Raw genomic sequence first — 22,147 nt, forward strand, 5'->3', positions numbered from 1 at the left:
ACCCTGGAAGGCTCTTCCACAGCACCTCGGGGACTCCATTCCTCAATGCTGATACTCCCAGGCCAAGAAGTCCTCTCGGGGCTGACAACCAGTCCTGGGAGAGGAGGTGTGGAACTCCCCCGTCTCCCATCTGGAAAGAGGAGTCCCGGCACCAGCTGGTGAAGTGACTTCAGCCCCTTCATTGCCCAGGACGTTCAGATCTGCCCTCTCCAGGATCCTGGCGGGAGGGACTAGAATCCACTCAGATCTTAAGCCCAGGAACTAGGGTTGGGAGGGGGTTGGGGGGCTCCTTGGAGTTCAGGGAGAGAAAATCATTTTGTGATACTTAGTCTTTTGAAAGGAAAAAAATATTTTTAGCCAAAATCCAAGTCCATAACCCTGTGGGAGTGAAAGAGCCATTCTGCCTCAGACTTGGATTCAGTGTGTACTTTGGACCCTGGGCTGGCTCACTGGGTCTCAGGATACCAGCAGTGGCCAAGTCCGTTGTCGGTCCCTTTCTTTTCAAGAGACACTAATTGCTTGGCGGCCTGCCAACTGCAGTGTCACCAGAGCTATCTGCAGGCTGAGCATTTTCCCCACCTTCCACCTGGGGGGTTGGGGGTGAACCTGCCCTCCAACCTCCTCCCAAGGCCACCGCCATCCAACCCCATCACTGGTTGCAGGCGCTACCCAGGAGGCCCCTGCTGGTATCCTGAGACCCAGTGAGCCAGCTGATGGGAGGATAATTGGGAAATGTGTTCTTCAGAGGTGATCCTTTCCAATCAGGAGTTAAATCTTCCTCACTTCCTCTTGAAAAGCAACCCAGTGATATTTCTGCAAATAACAGTCTCTCTGAGAAATAGTGGTAACATAAGTACTTCCAATAATGAAGATAAAAACCCCTTATACCTTTTAAAAAATGTCTAGTGTCAAATCAGTCCACTATATCCAGGAGGAAGTATTTTCAATTATATTTTCCTTAAATAACATGGGTAACAAGCTCCTTCTGAGATAATAAAGCCTTTGTCTTTGGTGTTAAAAAAAAATTAGTCTATTTTCTCCAGGCCAGGGACATCAGTTTTTAAGATGAGAATTTACACTTGCTACAGATGCTGCAAGCAGACTTCTTGCACAAATAGATCAAGATGTTTCTATTTGTCTTCAGATCCTTGCCAAGAGTTGAGCAATGATTGAACATGGCATCAACTCTGCTTTGATCTGCATGAAGAATTTCAGTGTGGGTAGCACTCAACTGTGTGGTATTCGTTCTGCTGTGTACCCAGTTCAATCCAGTTATTTCAATGTACTCATTAAATACCTACTATGTGCAAGACAGTGTGCTAAGGCTGAGTGCTGGTGGAGAAGCTGCCAGGTAAAGTGCTATGAGGGAGGGTTGGGACACGGAGTTGGGGAGGGGAGGAGATTACAAAACTTCCATGGCAACATTTGCTCATTCATTCAAAGAGCATGGCACCAAACGAGGTGCTGGTTATCTCGATTGCATTAGATCCTTTCTTGAGTTGTTAAGACACTTCTAAACTGAAAGAGGAATGAATGTGGGGCTTAGCTGGAGAGGCAGTCATAAAATGTGATGAGTTCTTTGCCAATTTTTATTCAATTTTCCCAATTCTGACCTTTTGTTTCTAGCCCTGCTCCCAAGGCAACAGACCAGGTTGCAAGTATTTAGCAAACAAGCTACATTAATCTGTAAACTAATTAAAACATATTGTGATGATTTCTCAGCAATATTCTTTAACCCATAACCTTCATTTTGGATACTGAAAAAGAAAACCGTGCACTCTGTCGTGGCCCTCAGGAACGCTTAGGGCTGGAGCAGCTAGAAGGTAATAGACTCTGCACCTGTAAGACATAGGTCATCTCGAGATTTACCCTTGATTCCAAACCTCTGCACAGAGGACTATTGTTTCTTTAGGAACAGCAATCTAATATTTTCTTGCCTGAAGGAGAGATGAAAAACATATTCAGGCTACTGAGGAATAAAAGGAACCAAACAGGCTCATTTGGGGAGGGTGGCATCTTGGGGCTTCCTGGATCCAACTCACCATACCCAGAGTTTGGGGTAGAGAAGGGTGGGTCCTTCTATGATGCTTTGGTCTCATCTCAAGTTTCTGAATTGCCATTTTCCAGGTCCCCTTTCCCAAGTTCTTTGAGGACCCAGAAAATTAGAAAGAGGGTTTTGAAGATCATGGCTGTGCTAGGGATGAGCTTCTGCGGAACACACACTGTCCTCCTCTGTGAACAGCTGCCCTAAGATGCTAAATATCGGATGACATGAGGACAGAGGAAGGGAGTCAATGAGCTTTGTCTCCTCAGTTGGTCAAATTCTTCCAGCAAATTCCTGTGAAAGGGCTCTTGTCACAAGGGGACCATTAAATAAAGGACTGTTTGTGCTCAGGGGGGCCCCTTCCTCCCTAAGGTGTTCAAGGCCTGCCCCCAAAATGACAGCAACAACAAAAATCCCCACCCAAGGATCCTGGGTTACCTCAGCTCCTAATCCTTCCAGATCTTTCTAGTTGAAGAGCAAGCTCTCATCCTGGAGCTGTGAGGCAAGGGCCTGAGGCCAGACTCATCCCCTGCCTTCCTTCCAACCCATCTCCCAGGGGAGGATGAGGCCCATCTTGAGGCACATTTGTAAACCAACTGCCCTGGCCTCCCGTCCTCCCTTCCCGCTTCTAAGCCATGATTTTAAACTATGTTTAAAGCTGACCAGGTGAGGACAATTAGGGCAAAAAATACCTAGGCCTGAGGGGCCCAGAGGGTGAGAAAGACCCTTGAGGCCCAGAGGAGAGTTGAGGGAGCCCAAGGTCCAGAGACGGAGGAGGCCCTGAGTGAGGTAGGAGGAGGGGAGGGTAAGGACGAGGCGAGGTGTTGTGGTGGGTTGGGGGGGGATCAGGAGGGCGGTTTCTGTTCAGGGTGGAACAGCACGGAGGAGGCCAAGAGCTCCGCCTCACCGGCCTGCAAGGAACCTTCCCCATAGCTTCCGGGTACGGGTGAGGAAACTTGGGCCCTCATCAGGGCACAGAAGGCCGTGAAAGCCAGGTTTAGGGCCACCAGCGTGTGAGTAAGGAAACTGCAGGATCCGCAGTCGCGGGCATAGGCAGGTCATCCATGAGACTGTGCCAAGGGCGTTTCTGGTTAACATTTTCACCACTGAGGGCAAGAAAGGTTGCTCCATCTCGCTTAGGGCCCCCCTTTGCCTTTGGAGCTTGCATTTCCCCACCTGGGGCCCAGATCCTCCCCCAGGTAAAGCACACAGCTAAAAGTGGCAGCCGTGTGGTAGGACAGGTGGCTTAAAGGCCGTCTGGCTGGCGGCACCATTCAACACAGGCAGCCTGCCCGCAGCTCATGCTGACTTGGCTCAGGTAGGATGCATAGAAAACCTTCTGCCCACCTTTCGATTTCTTCTCTTTGAGATCACAGTCCCTTTAGTCTGGTCCCTCCTAGAACCATGAATTTTCCTAACTGGTGCCCTCTACTTCGGCCCACGAGTTAAAAGTTGAGCCGTTAACTTTGGGCTTATAAGTCTCTGGAAGGCGACGATCATTATTGGTCTGTTTTTGCTCCTGAAAGGCATGTGCGTTTCTTTCTTTCTTTTTTTTTAATTTATTTTTTTTATTGAAGTATAGTTGATATATAAAATTATATGTTATAGGCATACAATATAGTGATTCACAATTTTTAAAGGTTATACTCCATTTATAATTATCATAAAATATTGGCTATACTCCCCGTGTTGTACAATATATCCTTGTAGCTTATTTTACACCTAATAGTTCGTACCCCTTTCTCTCCTACCCCTATATTGCCCCTCCCCCCTTCCCTCTCCCCACTGGTAACCACTGGTTTGTACTCTATATCTGTGAGTCTGCTTGTTTTTTGTTTTTTGTTTTTGTCTGCACCATGTGGTTTGTGGGATTTTAGTGCCCCGACCAGGGATTGAATTTGGGCCCTCAGCAGTAAGAGCGTGGAGTCCTAACCACGGGACCACCAGGGAATTCCCCGCTTCTTTTTTGTTATATTCGTTTGTTGTATTTTTTTAGATTCCACATATAAGTGATATCATTTGTCTTTGTATTTGGATTTGTCTAGTATTTGTCTTTCTCTGACTTATTTCATTTAGCATAATACCTTCCAGGTCCATCCATGTTGCTGCAAATGGCAAAATTTCTTTTTTGATAGCTGAGTAGTATTCCATTGTATTTATATACCACATCTTCTTTATCTATTCATCTGTTGATGGACACTTAGGTTGCTTCCATATCTTGGCGATTGTAAATAATACTGCTGTGAACATAGGGGTGCATGTATCTCTTCATATTAGTGTTTTCATTTTTCCTTGATATATACCCAGGAGTGGAATTGCAGGGTCATAAAATAGTTCTATTTTTAGTTTTTTGCGAAACTTCCATACTGTTTTCCACAGTGGCTGCACCAATTTACATTCCCGCCAGCAGTGCACGAGTGTTCCCTTTTCTCCACATCCTCGCTGACATTTGTTATTTGTATTCTTTTTGATGACAGCCATTCTCACAGGTGTCCTGTGCGTTTCTAAACTGATGACTGCTCAGACATCAGAGTTAACTTTGCAGCCCTTTGAAGGTTCAATGTATTTCCACTTGTGTATGATTTGTTCAAGGGCACAGAGCAAGTTGAGTTAGAATTGGAACCCTAGTCAGGAGATTCATCTACACCTCGACTCTTTGTACTGAGACCTTTTTCTCATCATTGTCTTGCCTTTCATTTCTTCTCTTTTTCTTTCATAGGCTGGATCCAGCACCTGTGGACCACCTGTCTATGCCCTGTAGCCAAAGACCACTAGGAACAAAGTTGGATTTACTGATTTGTTGCAGGGAAGGAGGCTGTGTACACGCATAGATGAGGAGTCATGGGGCCTCTTAGCACAAGGTACTTGGAATAGAACTTGCGCTTGTGTTAAGTGTTGTGGGGGAAATTTTAAGGAAGCAGGGGTTTGCTCTGGATTGGATGCTATCAGGAAGCAGGATCGATTCTATGCTCAGGAATTTCAGTTTTTATATAGAAGGTGAGACAAAGGCAGCAGAGCCAAAGCCGTGGTTGGTGAAGGGACAGCTGTCATTTGTGTTACCTGGGGCTGGGTGATTTCTGTGGTTTGCACAGTGGCTTCGTTTTTGTCTGTGCTCACACATGACTACAGAACAGTGTTTTGTCAGTCTTGTCTGAGGTTGGTGATCTGTGAGACTGGCTCTGTTCGACAGCAGAACGTTGCAGCCTAGCTCTGAGTGCCTGATGGTAGGGACTATTTTTCTCTTTGTCATTACAAAGGCCAAGCCTTGATCCTCAAGTTCCAACCTTCTTTATATCCTAGTCTCATATCTTCATGGTGGGATAGAGGTCCTCACATTTGAAGAGGAAGAGGAGGAGGAGAGGGATTTCCTTGGGGGTGGGGGGTGAAATAGTATCTTAGCTTAGAGGATTCATATCTTTGTCACCTGAATGGATCCAGGGTTCCATTCCTCTACCAGGATAGAATGATATTCCAAAGCCATGTTGAGGGGGCAGGGGAAGGAATTAGGGTAACATTGGTGTGCAGGTGTCCCATGAATTATTGGAGGAAGTTCCAGGTAGAGGGGCGGGGAAGGCAATAAGAAGTGGCCGTTCTTAGTACAGAAATCCTCACTTAGAAAGAGTGGATACATGTGTATGTATAACTGACTCACTTTGCTGTACAGCAGAAACTAACACAACATTGTAAATCAACTATATTCCAATTTAAAAATTAATTAAAAAAAGAAATATAATCCACTCTTCTAGGAAACATACACAGGATGATTGTACATCCCAATTTTCTGGTACATCCCTGATTTTAAGTAATATAACTATTCGATTACCTCGGGAACAGTTTGGCTACATATTACATTGTTCTATATAATTTTTTTTTTTTTAGTGAGGGGAATCCATTACATGTCAGATCCTCTGAGAAGCAGACAGGAAAATGGGATTTGAAGTGCAAGAGATGGATTGGGGGAAACACCTGTGAAGGCTCAAGAGCAGCAGTCTGCAGAGAGAGCCCTCTGCAGTACAGGTCTGACCCTGTGTAAAGAGAGGGGGGAAGAAGGACTGGGTAGGAAGAACCTCAGACCACAGCACAGTTCTGAGAAAATCGTGGCCAGGCCTCTGGGGCGCCCCCAGGCTAAACTTTCCCCTTAGAGGGGTCACCTCTCTGGCGGGAAAGGTTCCATGCTGGTGCCCCTGCCGAGCTCAGTCACTGCCCAGAGGCAGCCAGGGAAAGACTGGCCCCTGTAACCCCGGGTGGCAGCCAAGGTTGTCAGTCAGCTCCAGCTCTTGGCGGCAGGTTCTGTTAGAGCCATCTGAGCGGCACCCTCGATGGCCATAGGTTTCTTCCTTCACCAGTACCTTTTTTTTTTTTTTGAGTCATTGAACCGGGTCAAGTCCTCCTAGAAGCAGGAGCCAAAAGAGGATTAGTCATGCAAGAGATTTGTTAAGGGAAATGCCTGTAAAGGATAAAAGGGGTAAGAGAGGAGGGAAAAAAACCTATACAAGTGTGATTTAAACTGTAGAGTGCTGGCGAATAAATACGTTCATAGACGTGTTTTGTTTTGTTTTGTTTTAAGCCTCTGTTAGGTCATATGTCCTGAATTTTGGCTTGGGAAATACGGTTTCCTTATAAGTCGCGTTAAGTGATGATACTGGAATTTAGGAAGTGCCAACAAGGTGGCGGAGGAACAGCAGAAGTGGACCTTCCGCAAGTTCACCTACGGCCGCGTGGACCTCGACCAGCTACTGGACACGGCCTGCGAGCAGCTGATGCAGCCGTACAGCCCGGGACAGCGGCGGCGGCTGCTCTACGGCCTGCGGAGGAAGCAGCCGTCGAGTGGCTGCTGAAGCGCCTGCGCGAGGCCGAGAGGGCGGTGCCTCCCACGGAGGAGCCTGAGGTGGTGGAGACGTGCAGCACGGCGTGATCATCCTGCCCAAGATGGTGGGCAGCTGGGATGGTGTTTACAACGGCAAGACCTTCAGCCAGGTGAAAACCAACCCTGAGATGACTGGCCACTACCTAGGCGAGTTCTCATCACCTACAAGCCTGTGAAGCACAGCCGGCCGGGCATGGGGGCCACGCACTCCTCCCGCTTCGTTGCCCTCAAGTAGCGGGCTGGCCGGTAAAGGCACAGACTTCTCTCTACAGAAAAGAAAGACATTAGAAGTTAAAGCATCAAACAAACAAGGTCTGCTTCAACTGCTATTATATTTGCACGGCTTCTTTCTGTGAGGGCTTCCCAGGTACCCTCTCCCTTACTGCTTCTCAGCTTTTCAACAGGGGGTGGTTTTGCCCCGCGGGGGACATTTGGCGATGTCTGCAAGTATTTTGGGCTGTTACAGCTGGAGCTCGTGTTACCGGAGAGTAGGCTCTCCTCTCATTGCAGAAAGAATTCAGAGGAGACAGGTCAAGAAAGCAAAGCGAGGATTTATTTAAGGGATGGTAGGCTCTCAGAGCTGAGTAGCTGGGCTGTTTTCTTGGCAAGCCGGTTATGTGGGGTGTAGAAATGAAGGGGCGGGATATTCATTGGGGAGGGGGGGGAGGGGGAGGGAGAGAGGGAGGGAGGGGCTTGGGGTCATATTCCCTGATTTTCATCCTAGCTCCACCTTGCTGAGGGGAGGAGGAATTTTTGTCCTTATTTAGTCTTTTTTTTTTAAATTTTGTTTTATTTATTTTTTTATACAGCAGGTTCTTATTAGTTATCTATTTTATACGTATTAGTGTATATACGTCAGTCCCAATCTCCCAGTTCATCCCCCCCCCCCGTTGTCCTTATTTAGTCTTGATAGGAAATGTCATGGCCTCGGTGCTTGATGGGAACTTCTTATCTGTAAAGTTTTATTGTAATGAGAGCATAATGAGCAAAAGGTTACGTTCGGACGCCAGAGATTCCCGCCTCTCCACACCTTTCTTTGCCTCCAGGACACTTACCACACCAAAATGTGTGGTTTCCTGTCAGTCCAGAGGTTCCTGCTTTTCTTTGTCTGCCGGAGGAGCCCCCCTGCCCCCCACCGTTGTTTACACGATGTATGGTTTCCTGCCATTTGGTCCATGTCCCCATTTCTCTGTTCCCATCTAGCTATCTGCCTGCTCTAACATTCCCACTTCAAGGAGTCTGAACCCTTAAAATCTTTTAAGGGGCAAAGGGTCGATGGTCCATCTTCTGTAACTGCTTCGAGTGAGCACGGGCATTGTCCCTACCTGTGGGTCCAGATCTCCTTGCTGTTTGTCAGAGATACGGATCTCGGGGTTGTTTACAGTGGTGGAGATGGAGAGTGGGGCGTAGATCCAGTGGCTGGTGGTAGTCCTCATCTTCAGGTGAGATGGGCTGAAATCCCTGCCACATCGTCTTTTGAAGTTGGAGTTCCCTGAAGCCATGAGTTTTTTTCCCTCAACACCTCAGGTTTCGATACAGCAGCTGTAACAGGGAGAAGTTGGAGTATATCTGAATACAGTTATTAGTTATATTAAACATTAGTCTGGAATATTGTCCAATCCCTGTGCTGGTCTTCTCTTGTGTATTGTTAACTATTATTGAATATTATGCTTTTATTGTGAGTTTTAGTTTTATTTATTCCAGTCACTAGGTTCTTCCACCAGGTAATGATGTTCCCCACATGTTGGATATTGGCAGTCTGGTTGGTGTCTGCCACCCAACTGTGATTACTAAAAAGTAGAGTGTGATTGTACTGTGTTTTCATTAAGCCATCCTAATTCTTGTCCCTGGATGCTAATAGCAGTAAATAGCAGAGGCTAGCTTTACCTAAAAGATGAAATACCCTTCCCTCTGATTTGGAGGAGGGTGTCTGTTCCAGAGTTTGGCCTCCAGTTGGTTCCTGCCCCAGTCCTTCCTTACTGCACTGGGTGGTAGATGAGAACCCAGAATATTTTGCTGTTAGCGCCACCATGTCCTTCAAGGAGGCAGGGAGTCCTAAAAGACGTAGGTCCTTTGGGGAGGTACAGCTGTGGGGGCAGATCCAACAGTCAGATGAGTTAGTAACTTTAGCAATGGCATTTATGGTGTCTGAGAGTGGATATTTGTAAGGTGGAGCTGTGCCAGTGTGAATAACAAGGAAGACCATTAGGATGGGTGTGGTTAAAGGGGACATGATTTCATGAGAAGCAAAAGAGCTGAGAAACGGAGAGTTTACTGGAAAGGGAGGGTATTGATGCCTGGAAGGGAAGTTATTAGCCTCCTTTAAGGTGATTTTTACAGGAGTGACAAACTTTGTTTTCCCTGGGGTTCCCTGATCCCAGACCTGTGGATCTGTAAGGTTTTTTGTTTTTTTAATTTGGGGGGAATATTTTGCGCTGTCCATAATGCATAACCCAGCCAAAAATAGGCCTTGGTTTTGGTTTTCAGGGAGAGTAAGAGTTGCTCCCAAGGCTGAGAGAAAATCCCTTCCCAATAAATGGGCTGGGGCATTTAGGCATGACAAGAAACTTGTGTGACAAGGGTCTTTCCCCAGGTGCAAGTGAGAGGGGTGGTGAAATGTTCTAGATTTGGTCTTCCTTCTACCCCAACAATAGAGCAGGTTTCAGGGGCAAGGGGCCCAGCATGAGAAGTCAGGACAGAGTAAGTAGCCCTTGTGTCCACTAGAAACTGGACAAGCTTACGTGCCACGTTAGTGGTCACTCACTGATGACTGTTCCTCCCGTGTGATGATGACTGTCTTTTTGAGAGCCTTGGGAGGTCCCAGGTGCCGTCAATCAACCACTGCCATGACTGGCATGGGGGAATTTCCTCGCTCCCTTCAGAGCTGGGGGCAGTTCCCTCCTCCACTGGTACATCTTCTTACAGAGTGGGCATGGCGTCTTGGGTGGAGGCTGGGACGTGTTTCCAGGGCATTCCTTGCTCTAGTGTTCGGGGCTCCCACAGCTAAAACAGGCTCCCTTTCCTGGCGGGGGGGTCTTCTGGGAGTACTTTTGGGGTGACCAGGAGGTCTTGTCATGACAGCTGCCAAAAGCCTGGCTTGCTGTTGTTCCTTTCTTAAGTCACGCTGTTCCTTCCTTTCTTGCTCAGCCTGGTGTCTATTGTTAAAGACACTAAAGGCTGTGTCAGTTACAAGGTTGAGAGGGGTTTGGGGCCCCATGGCAAGCTTTTGAAGCTTCCAATGGATTTCAGGGGCTGATTGGCTAATGAAGTGGGTTGCAAACACAATGTGTTCCTCAAACGTGTATGGGTCCACATTCGTATACTTTCTAGGGGCATCTACCAATCGGTCCTGAAGTAAGGCTGGATTTTCATCTTGGCCTTGGGTGATCTCTTTAACCTTATCATAGTTAACAGGTTTAATTATGCATCGCTTCATCCCTTCAATCAGGCAAAGGGTCATGTGGTCCCTTCTAGTGATACCAGCCTGGCCTGGTTTATAGTCCCAATTGGGATCCATTAGAGGCACTGCCATCATGCGCACAGGGTATTGTTGTGGTTGGACAACATGTAATCCATCAACATATGTTTCAGCCTGTGCCCAAATACGGGTCTTTTCCTCAGTGGTGCAGCAGTGGGAAAGGACAATATTTAGGTCCTTCCAGATAAAGTCAAAGGAGAGAGTCAGTCCCTGGAATTCTTTGGTGAACTGGCTAGGGTCCTCCCAGAATCTGCCCGAACGAGTACAGCACTGGTTGAGGTCAGACAAAGAAAAAGGGGTGTACTACTTCTTGAAGGGGGCAAAGAAGCTCCAGCTGCACTTCTGGTACAGAAGGGTAAAGAGACTTATAGGACAGGAGAGGGGCTGAAGGTGGTTAAAGAGCATTGGGGCTTGGGTTTTCTGTCTGGGGCACCTGTTCCTCCAGGGATGCCACTAGAGAGGGCTTTTGTAGCCTGAATGGGTCCCAGCTGGCAAGGTTCCCTAACATAGGACTTGCATAGCTCCGGGTTCTCTCTTAGGGCCATAAAAGCCTGAACATAAGGAACTTCTGTCCATTTTCCCTGCCTTTTGCAAAAATGTCAAACTGTAGGATGGTATTACAGTTGAGGCTTCTATTCTCAGACCAGGCCTCATCGTGCTCAAGTTTATATTGGGGCCAGGCTGTTTCACAAAAGAAAACAAGCTTTTTGCATTTTAAAGGATCTAGAGAAAACTTATTCCAGTGACTCAGAATGCACTGGAGGGGTGAGTCCTTGGAGACGGAGGAGGTGTTTCCCATCGTTCCTTCAGGTAGAGGGTGCTCCTGTAACAGAGAGGAGCACTAGGGTTAGGAGGGCCTGTAGGGACTCCCCAAGGCAGGAGGGGTTCCAGGTGTCCCCTTCCACCTAGTCCTGTCAGCTCTAGCCAAAATGGGGGTTAGCTACTCCCCCATAAGGCAGTCCTGCTGACCACAGCGTCCTGGGGCCTGTGTCCTATCCTGGCGTCCATGGAACCCAGGAGGAGCGACCTTCCTGAAGGCTTCTCTATAGACTCTATGGCAGTATTAATTCCTGTGTTCCAGGGTATGTCCCCCTGGAATGGACATCCTCATGGTTCTAGGACCCATTTAGTCAGGGAAGCATCTTTTCTCTAAAAGGGTGGTAAGTTTCCAAAAACAGGCACTGGCCATTAAGGATCCCTCAAGCCTGGGGAGGCAAGCGCAGCAGACCCGCCCCTACAGGACAAGGCAGGAGTGGGGACGGGAGGGACCATGGAGGGGGCCTGCGGAATGCTGGGTGGAGAAGAATGGCGGCCTGAGGCATCCTCCTACCACCATGGGTCCCCCTTCCCAACACCCCTGGGTACACCCACAGACCACCCACAGAGTGAGGGAGCTCCTGAAGGAACTCAGCTGCCGTGGCCAGGGTGCAAACTCTAAGTAAGGCTGTATTTTATATTTCCACACAATTGAACCTGATGATGGTTAATTAAATGGTGGATAAGGCAAATCCAAAGGACGCAAAGGTTGGGGGGTCCTATGGTTGGGGTCCCTAGCTGCCTGTGAGAAGGGCCGGAAAGTTTTCCTGACACGCCTTGCACAATGAGAAGTGCAGGACCTAGCGACAAGGTTGGAAAATGCCTGACAGATTTCTTTTCCCCCATTTCCAGCAGAATAAGCTGCAAAAGTAAGAGTGAGATAGGGACACAGAGACGAGACAAGGATAATGAGGCATAGGTGGACCAATAATAAGCCTATAAGGGTAACTGCGAGGAGGGGGCAGGGTTATGCTTTTATTTTTATTTTTATTCTTATTCTTTTAAAATATTGATTTATTTAGGCTGCGCCAGGTCTTAGTTGTGGCACGCAGGCTCTTTAGCTGTGGCATGCGGACTTCTTAGTTGCAGCATGCATGCAGGATCTAGTTCCCTGACCAGGGATCGAACCTGAGCCCCCTGCCCTGGGAACTTGGGGTCTTACCCACTGGACCACCAGGGAAGTCCCAGGGTTATGCTTTTAACTGTGTGCCTAAAACGTTGCGTGGAAATTGTCTTGAGGTGGGCAGACAGACCTACCGTCTCTGTAGTCCATTGCACGACCCACTCATCATCTGAAGGGAGATTTCTCGTGGTGAGCATCTTAGTGGCTTTTACGGCTTGACCCCATCATTGTGGCAGTAGGTCTGAAAATGCGACAGACAATAAGAAAGCAGAAGAGAGAGAGAGAGTGAGGGAGAGAGAGTTAAGAGAGAGAGAGTAATGGCAGGAAGTAAGGCAGTGCCTCTCAAGCTCAAGAGAGGCGAGAGGCTGAGGCAAGTCTCCTGGCTGTTGCTCGCCAAAGATCGGGGAGTAGGTTCTTGTCTTATGGCAGAAAGAATTCAGAGACATGGGCGTCCCTGGTGGCGCAGTGGTTGAGAATCTGCCTGCCAATGCAGGGAACACGGGTTCGAGCCCTGGTCTGGGAAGATCCCACATGCCGCGGAACAACTAGGCCCATGAGCCACAATTGCTGAGCCTGCGCGTCTGGAGCCTGTGCTCCGCAACAAGAGAGGCCGCGATAGTGAGAGGCCCGCGCACCACGATGAAGAGTGGCCCCCACTTGCCGCAGCTAGAGAAAGCCCTCGCACAGAAACGAAGACCCAACACAGCCCAAAATAAATTAAAAAAAAAAAAAGAATTCAGAGACAGACAGGGAGGTCAAGAAAGCAAAGTGAGGATTTATTTAATTGATAGCACATTCTCAAAGGGAGGGTGGGCAGTCTCAGGTGAGTAGCTGTGCTGAGTTTCTTTGGCAAGCAGGTTATATGGGGGTGTAGAAATGAAGGGGCAGAATATTCACTGGGGAGTGAGGGGTCTGGGGTTGTAGCCCCTGATATTCATCCCAGCTCCACCTTGTGGAGAGGAGGAGGGAATTTTGTCCTTATTTAGTCTTGATCGGAAGTGTCATGGCCTCGGTGCATTATGGAAGCTTATCTGCAAGGCTAATTTTATTGTAATGAGAGCATAATGAGCAAAAGGTTACCTTCAGACAGCAGAGATTCCCGCCTTTTCCCACCTTTCCTTGCCTGCCTCCAGGACACTTATCACCCCAAAATGTATGGTTCCCCGTCAGTCTGGAGGTTCCTGCTTTTCTTTGCCCAGGGACCCCTGTTGACTACAAGATGTTTGGTTCCCTGCCATTTGGCCCATGTCCCCCTTTCTCTGTTCCTATCTAGCTATCTGCCTGCTCCAACACTGGTACTGCTGGCACCTAGTGGGTAGAGGTCAGGTATATTGCTAAATATTTACAATGCACTGGACAGCCCCCATGACAAAGAATTATATGGCCCAAAATGTCAGTAGTGCCAAGGGTGAGAAACTCTGCCCTGTTGATCCTCTCCATCCTTTTGCAAGGAAGCTGGCAGCATGAGTAACTTAAATGGGCTTAGTGGGTAGACCCCAGGGACTGGAACCTCCTGGATGGACTAGCCCCAGGGCAATAGCAATATGTACAGCCATCTCCTAACAGTAGACCATTCGTAGCAATCAAGCATTCTGAAGAAGAGCAACCAGAGCCTCTTTCCTGTTTAAATAGCAAGTTTTTGATTAATGAATGCCCCAGACCTCCAGTAGCTTTCCAAAGACATAACTAAAACACACAAACTCTCTTATATAAGTTGTAGAAACTCTCATGTTAGTAAGATGCTTTAAAACTTGATCCCAAGCAACATACTTTATATTCAGTCACATCTGAGAGAGATGTACCCACGCCTGCCCTGACATTCTGTCAGTGGTATTTAGAATGTAACTTGACACTTTCCTAGCCCATCTTGCTTAAAATCTACTGAGTTTGGGGGGCTGTCAATAGAAATTTTTCTTTTAAACATTGAGTTTGCTTTTTCTCCTCCCAATTGTCCTCTAACTCTCTGTGTTTTGTGTCCCAGCTGATATGACAAGCATCACTAAGGGAATTCTGGAGCACAGTGGATGTTAGAAGGGACTTTATATTGAGAGAATGAAAACCTAGATTCCCATCTGTGTTCACTTAGTTTTTACTGAGCATCAGAGAGGCGGGTAACTCTGTCCTCAACTGTAGGGCATGGACATAAAAATGACAGCACAGTGTTAGGTGTACTTATGACCCCCTTCCAAGCTCCACCCACCTCCACCCTCTTGTATGCCCTAGTCTGACCTGACTGCATTGCCTGGTCCTACTGCAAGCTGCCTTTCAGCTGGATTCACCCAGTGAAAAGCACCTGCAAAGTCAGGAGGGTGGGATGTTTCTCCCAGTCCCCTCTGTGCTTGCATTTTCTGTCTGTGGCTGTATCCCTCCACACAGAGATCTCTTCCCCTGTGTACCTGCTTCATGGCTCCAGATGCACTATTTGCTCCCCTGGCCCTTCTGCCGTGTGCCTTCTGTCGTGTCTAGCCTGAGAATGCCCTGCCATCCCTTGCTCGTTTGCTGATAGCGCCCCATCTCTGTAAATACAGGAGTCCTCACTTTGCACAGTAGTTTTGGGACTGTAAAAATGACCGTGCAAGACAACCTTAATAATCAGTGGGAAAAAAATATGATTATTCTGTGACCTTTCAAAATGTTTGTCAAAACACTAAAGCCCTCTTACTATTGGTAAGAGAAAAAGTAGTAAAAATTAGTATTAAATAAACTAATTTGAAGCATTAGAAACATTGAGGATAAAAAGTATTTCTTCGTAAAAATCTTACCAAGAACGCTTTGAACAGTGTTTGCCTGCTTCTCCTTGTTGTATATCTTGATAGAGAGTGAACATCTTTCCTCTGCCTTGGCAAATTGACATACTCTAAGTCTGGATCAGCTGCCACTATTTTATCCTTTTTACTTTCAGTGTCACAGAATACCTTTGAGAGTTCCTTTAAATCCAGCAGGTTTTTGCTGGCATCACTTCCTCTGGGACATCTTCATCACTTCCATCATTTTCTTCACTTATTCATTTATGTATTAAGTTCACCTTCCCTAAGTTCCTCCAGCTGCATATCCAGAGTCTCCAATGGCAGCAGCGTCAACTCCCACAGTCAGCTCTTTCTTCTGTAACTCCGTCAATATGCTATTCAAATTTTACTTCCAGTATTATCACTTTTCATTTCCTTCCTGCATTTTCATCTTTATTAGCCAGTTCCCTCTTTCAGTTAACCATTTTGTAAAAAGTCACATGGATTTATCACTGGGAAACAAGGAAGCAACACAACCACACACTTTGCTGTCTGTGCATGAATTGAGTAACAGATGTCCAGTGACCAGTCACCAACAGGCTTTGAAAGAGGTGACATGATTGGTCATGATCATGCTGTGCATTTGTTGTTTACATAGTGATTTGTGGACTGATGAGCTAGCCGTCCAATTATACTTTAGCAACTGCAGCTTTATACAATTGTTCACAGTTCATATACAAATGTAACTGAAATTTTAACCATCTTGTTGGGGGACTGGTGTTACTTAACTAAAATAATTGAAATTACTGATCATTGAAATTCATGCATATCAGAGCTGTGCAAAACGACGACTGCCTGTACCCCTTTCGTTATAGTCCTTTGAACTACCTGAGTTGGATTCTGCTTCCTGCTGGTACCTTAACTGACACAGGGTGCATCTAACTCCTCAGAGGAGCAGAAAAGAAAAAGCTTCTCAGAATTCAGCCAAGGTCTGTCAAGATATGCCCTGTGGCTTTTTTTTTTAATTAATTAATTAATTTATTTATTTATCTATGGCTGTGTTGGGTCTTCGTTTCTGTGCGAGGGCTTTCTCTTGTTGCGGCAAGTGGGGGCCACTCTTCATCGCTGTGCGCGGGCCTGTCATATCACGGCCTCTCTTGTTGCGGAGCACAGGCTCCAGACGCGCAGGCTCAGTAATTGTGGCTCACAGGCCTAGTTGCTCCGCGGCATGTGGGATCTTCGCAGACCAGGGCTCGAACCCGTGTCCCCTGCATTGGCAGGCAGATTCTCAACCACTGCGCCACCAGGGAAGCCCTGCCCTGTGGCTTTTGACTCAGGACCAGCAATAATGATTCTACCATCCAGTTGTAGGCAGGCAGGAAGGCACCTGGGGTGTAATAGCCTTCTAGGTCCAGGCTTCTCAAGAAAAGGGCTGGCCTATGAGACGACTGATCCAAAACTAAGGCTGAGATGGCCATGCCTAGAAACTAGGAACTTGTTGAAAGGAATGAAGGCTTGACCCAGCTATGCAATTGAAAGTAAGCTTCTCTTACTGAAAGACCCACGGCAGCAAGTTTTTGGGAACCACATGAATGAATCACCATTCCTCCTTCAAGACCTCTTAATTCTCCTGCCTCCTAGCCTCTAGTTCCCTCCCACGTTCAGGCTTTGGATCTGCAATGGCTCTATGGCACAAACTGCTGGTCACCTACCACTTGCCCCTTCTTCCTTAATAAAGTTTAATTTTATTTGGGGTATAGAGGAACCTACCTAAAGGGTTTTACTTCTTAGTCTTCCTTGCCGATAGACATTTGACAAAGTTCTGGCCTATGAGATAAAAGAAAAAGAAAAGGCTCTTTAATGAAGCTGACTGGACCTTTTTTGTCCATTCTCCTTTTGCTTTTACTTGATGTGGATATAATGTGGATAATAATGGTTGGAGCACCAGCAGCCATCATGGACCATGAAGTGACCTCAAAGATGGAAAGCCCCCACTAGAACAGTAGGGTGGGAAAATAAAAGGAACGTTGTGTCCCCTATGACCATAGAGATGCCATACCAGCGTTAGACTACCTGCCTCTAGACTTCTGTCTTGTTTAAGGCTCTTTTATTTTGGATTTTCATTATATGCAACAAAATGTAATCCTAACTGATAAACATTCGTACTGAAATTAACTTACTATACCAAGTCCTTCAAGATGAACCTCTACTTCCTGTCAAAATCAATATAGAACAGTAACCAAACTGATTGTAGCCAATCCTGGTTACTGTGCAGGGTACCACTGTTCAGTGCTTAGAATGGTAGGAAATTCAGACTGAGGCAGACCATGGGGGGAGATATTCTGGAGCTGATGGATTTCTTTCAAAATCTTAACCTAAGATTAGGTAGCTTCACCTAAGTCAGTAGTTCTCAATCACTATAGCTTGGAATCACCTGGAAAGCTTTAACTACTCCCAGTGCCTGGTCCCACTCCCCACAGATTCTGATTGATTTAATCAGTCTACAGTGAAGCCTGGCTGTTGGGTTTGGTTTTTCCTTTAAGTACCTCAGGTGATTCTAATGTCTGGCTGGGGTTAAGAACCACTGACCTAACCTTCAATTTGACCTGGTCCGTATTAGTTCAGCTCCAACTACATTGCCAGACTATCTTTCCAAGAGAATTGTCTTTTCAGTATGATATTAGGTCACAGGTGAGCTCATTGTGGCTTTTCCTACCCAGGTAAAAGTCATGGCTTTTTATTATCTTTTATATACGGCAGTCTTATTTCCAAAGCTTTTTTTCATACAGTACTGCATTCTCATGGTCTTCAAAATTGTGTGCCAAGCAGTGGGCAAGAGGCTTTATGTATATTTAGTCTTCACAACAGTGGTATGAGAGAGGCATTATGCCCTCTCTACAGATGGGGAAACAGCCCCAGAGATTCATCCTAAGCTGGGTCACCACGGTCCCCAAGGGATGGTTTTCTGCTCTCACCTCCGAGGGCACATCCTCTCATCACCCCAGAAAGTTGAATTGGTTTGTGGAAGCAGAGTGGGTGATAGCTTAACAGATATGGATTCCAGGCCCTTCTCTGATGCCTTCTCCCATGGCCTCGGAGAGAATAATTCAGAGGGGATTGGAAGAGACTGCAGTAACCACAGTTAAGGCAGTCATGGTTGGTGAACATGAGAGGCTAAGAAGTTTGTCTCCATCCATGTCTATGAGCTTGGCTCTGATGCTCTGTTCTCCCATTTCAAGCCATGCAATCGAAGAAACCACAGCTCAGAGATTGTGACTCTCCCAACGGTCCCAGAACTAGAAAGTGGCAGAGCTGGAATCCAAATCCAGGGTTTCTTCCTGACCCTATTTCACTACCAATGAGTAACTTCAACCTGGTGTAAGGTTTTCCTGATGAAACTTGGTGATGAACTGGAGGAAACACTAGTTTTCCAATTTGTCTCTGACCTAGCTATTTGGCTTGTATGTCCTATTCTGAAAGACATTTTCCTACGACTACTGCACAGTTGTTTTCCCAACAATGCGAAACAGGAGAGCTACCCTTAGGGGGAAAACCCAGCCCCATCCCTCTGTTTCTGAGCTCCTTAAAATGCCAAGTCCCTCAGCAAGCCGGTGAACACCTCAAGAACAGGATCCAGGTCTCATGGCCCAGCTCCTGGCAGAGTGCTTGGCACATGGAAGGCACTCAGTACTTACTAGTTGGCTGTTGGGAGAAATGGTTTGCACAAAGCTCTTTCTACTAACAAAGTGAGACTCTTGGGCTCATTCTCTTGCAAGCTGCTTGACCTTGGCTTGTCACTTAACCTCCCTGGGCCTCAGTCTTTTCATCTGAAGATTGCATTGATCTGTGAGATGTTTCTCCCCTGGCTGTGTTTTCACACTGTATGAAACAGCAGTACATTCTAGTGGAGAAGATGGTTAGTTTCTTCGTAGATTGTGTCATGATTTTTAGCCTGAAAGAGACACTCATAAACCATGCTTTTCATGAGTCACCCATGAAAGCAGGTAAAGTAGAATCTAACGTTAAGCTTCAGAAACAGCCCTGGAAAATCTGGGTGGAAAATGTGTTTTTACAGGAGTCCCTACCAGCAATCTCAAATACACACCAATGCACATCACCATCAACTCCTTTTCACAAAACTTTCACAATCACATCATGAATTATCTGAAAACTTTCTTCAAGGTTCAGGAAGAACTGATTGTATATAGTAGATGGCACATGGGCCTTGGAACTCAACAGACCTGTGCTGGAAATCCAGCCCCATCCATGGATGTTCTTAGAAAAATTATCCTCTCTGTACTCCATTTTCCTCAACTGTAAAATAGGCTTAATAATACCTCTCTCCTAGGTTATTATGAATATTAAATGAGGTAATTCCTGGGTTGTTGTCAGGACGTAGGGGCTTGTGGGTCAGAGCCCAGCACACATCAGGAATGCACACATTGCTCATTTTCTTTGTTTTTATTAATATCTCCACTGTCAGCAAAGCCAAAATCAAAAGAAGAATGTGCCTAGAGGTTTAAGGCATCCAGGACACATTAATGCTTTCAGTTGAAGCAAATATGTGTACGTGTGTGGGAGGGAAGTTCGCATTCCAGGGGCCGACTGTGACCAAAGTTTGAACCAGCCTTCTCTGCTGTATAGCTAGCTAGTGGTTATGCAGGAAAGGCTATGGTTTAGGGAGGCTGGGAGAGATGTGGCGGGAAATGGGAGCCAGGAAGGATATTATTTTTAAGGGTCAAGCAGGAGCCTTGGGCCTAGTAGCAGCAGAACAGGAGAGGTGATCTGAGACTTCCTCAGCAAGTAAAATCACCAGGAGTCCTGATGACTTGGATCTCAAGCGTGACAGACACTGAGGCACCTGTGATGCCTCACAGGTCTGGGGCTTGAGTGACTGGTAAGGTGGGGACCTCCCATGGAGATGGTGATCTCCGGAAGAGAAGCAGACTTGAGTGGGAGATGCCAAGTTCTCTTTTGAAACATGTTAACTTAGGTGCCTAAGGACTCCTAGGTGGCGGTGTCCACCAGGCATCTGAATTTGTACCTGTTTGGGATTTAAGAGAGAGAGAGCAGGGCCGACGATCGCTGCAGAAAGTAAAGTGTCGGGGGGCGGGGGCTTGTTTGGGCAGAGGAAACAACCACCAAACAGCTTTCTCTTCTGGAGAGAATTCTACAAAAGACATTCCCGAGGATAGTTGGGCAGAATCCTGGACTCAGGAGGCTTAAGAGGTCATCTAGGCTAAACCTCATTTTGCAGGTGAAGAAATTGGGGGCCAACATGCCCCACAGGCCTTCTCCAGGATCCCACAGCAAGGGCTACCATTACCAGCCCCAGGTCTCTCAGGGCACCCCCTTCTCCACACTGGGGGTCTCCATCTGTACTTCCTCCCCTTGACTCTCCCTTCCCTTGGCTGGGATGAGCTAGGCTGAGGAAGGTGGTAGGAACAGCCAAATGCAAAAGGATTAGGAATAGGAGTGGCAGCGGTGGTGGGACAGGGAGGAGAGAGCAAGGCTCAGTTGGAGCCTGAGCACATGGCTCCAGCACACTGGTTAAGGGCCAACAAGCAGACAGAGAAAGACCCTTCCAGAAACCGCCCTCTCACATGATTAAATAGGAATCTCTTAATCAGATGGATGGATTTTTCTTTCATTGGTTCATGTATCCTAGAGTGAAGCAGGGCTCAGCGTCAATATTACTCCAGTCTTGTTCAGATAAGTAGGCTGGTATCACTGAAAAGAGTGATGTCACTTAATACTTGAACTTCTCCTAAGGTACAGGTCAAAAGCGCTCTGTCGTCAGAATCTATTTTGCGTGGTCTGTGAGCATTAGGCTCTTCTCCAAGGCTGTTGAAGGCGAAGAACTGGAAACAACTGAACTTGCAAAAGGAGTTTTTACCCAGTCTTTTGCCTCCTTACAGCAGTATTTCAAATTATCCCTTTGTTGTGCATCCTCAGAGTTTTTTACACACCAGGGCAATACACGGTAAAGAGGGAAATGGATGATTGTGAAAGAGGGCTCTACCATCAGCTCTAGTAAAGAGTAATGGAGAAGCTGAAGATGTAGAAACCAGTTCCCTTGAAGATCTAGAAACCAATACCTTGTCATTTTTTATATACGCCTTGGAAAATTCAAATTTTGTAGCCAGGGCCAGGAATAGTGAGGTGAGTGAGACACTCCCTGGGGTACAAAATTTAAAAAGTACCTAAAAGCTCAGTAATTATGATAAAAAATATTTGAACACGATGTTTTAAAAAATAAAAATTAATGCAAAAAATCTGTGATAAAAAAACACATCAAAGCTTAAAGACAGGATCCCAGGACAGGTGTACCCCAGCTTGAAGTCCACAAGTCTCAGTGTCTCAAGTGTAAGAGCATTCCCGGCTGATTAAAGATGGGTAACGATTCTCTTGCTCATACTTCCACCTGCTGCTGGAAGCAGGCAATGCCACGGTGGCACCTCTCCACCGGGACCCATGCTCACATGCAGAGGCCTGGTGCCCTCTTGCGGGCATCCACCCAATGCAGGGAACGTCACAAAATCCGTGGCCACCTACATCCTGCTAGATAGCTGAGTGGGGTAAAAAGAGCCCAAGATTCAGAGTTGCCAGACCGAGATTTGCATTGCATTTTTGCTTCTCACTTACTAGGCCGTCTTGAAAAAAATCACGTTACTGTTCTGAGCCTCAGTTTCTGCACCTATAATGGATCTCATCCATCATTACCTCTTCCTATAACTGTGGAATTACATGAGATGCTTTCTGTGACAATGCCAAGCAGGCTGTCTGGCACAAAGTATGCACACAGTTCATTGTAAGCTACCTACCCCAGCCCAGCCCACTCCCCTTGATCAAATCAAACTATCATCAATTTATTACTGAAGGCAAGACACACTAGAAGACAACCAGGGAGAAAAGATGTGGCACAGTCCACACAGTGGATGATGCCATGGCTGATGTGATAGGGAAGACCTCCCCTAAGGGTGTCACTAGAGCTGGGCTTACATGGTTGGATGGGCCAGGTCACACCAGGAGCTGGCCAGTAGCCTCTGGGGGTCACTAGGCCACTTCTCTGATGTTTTATCTCAGGGAAGTT

General features: G+C 46.8%; 1 pseudogene; it reads left to right on the forward strand.

Annotated features, from left to right (window-relative positions):
• The first annotated feature begins 6,487 nt into the window (after positions 1-6,487).
• Positions 6,488-7,146, forward strand: LOC103019068 (40S ribosomal protein S15-like; annotated as a pseudogene).
• The last annotated feature ends 15,001 nt before the right edge of the window (positions 7,147-22,147 follow it).

This window comes from Balaenoptera acutorostrata, chromosome 10, assembly GCF_949987535.1.
Source record: "Balaenoptera acutorostrata chromosome 10, mBalAcu1.1, whole genome shotgun sequence".
NCBI classification, from domain to species: Eukaryota; Metazoa; Chordata; class Mammalia; order Artiodactyla; family Balaenopteridae; genus Balaenoptera; species Balaenoptera acutorostrata.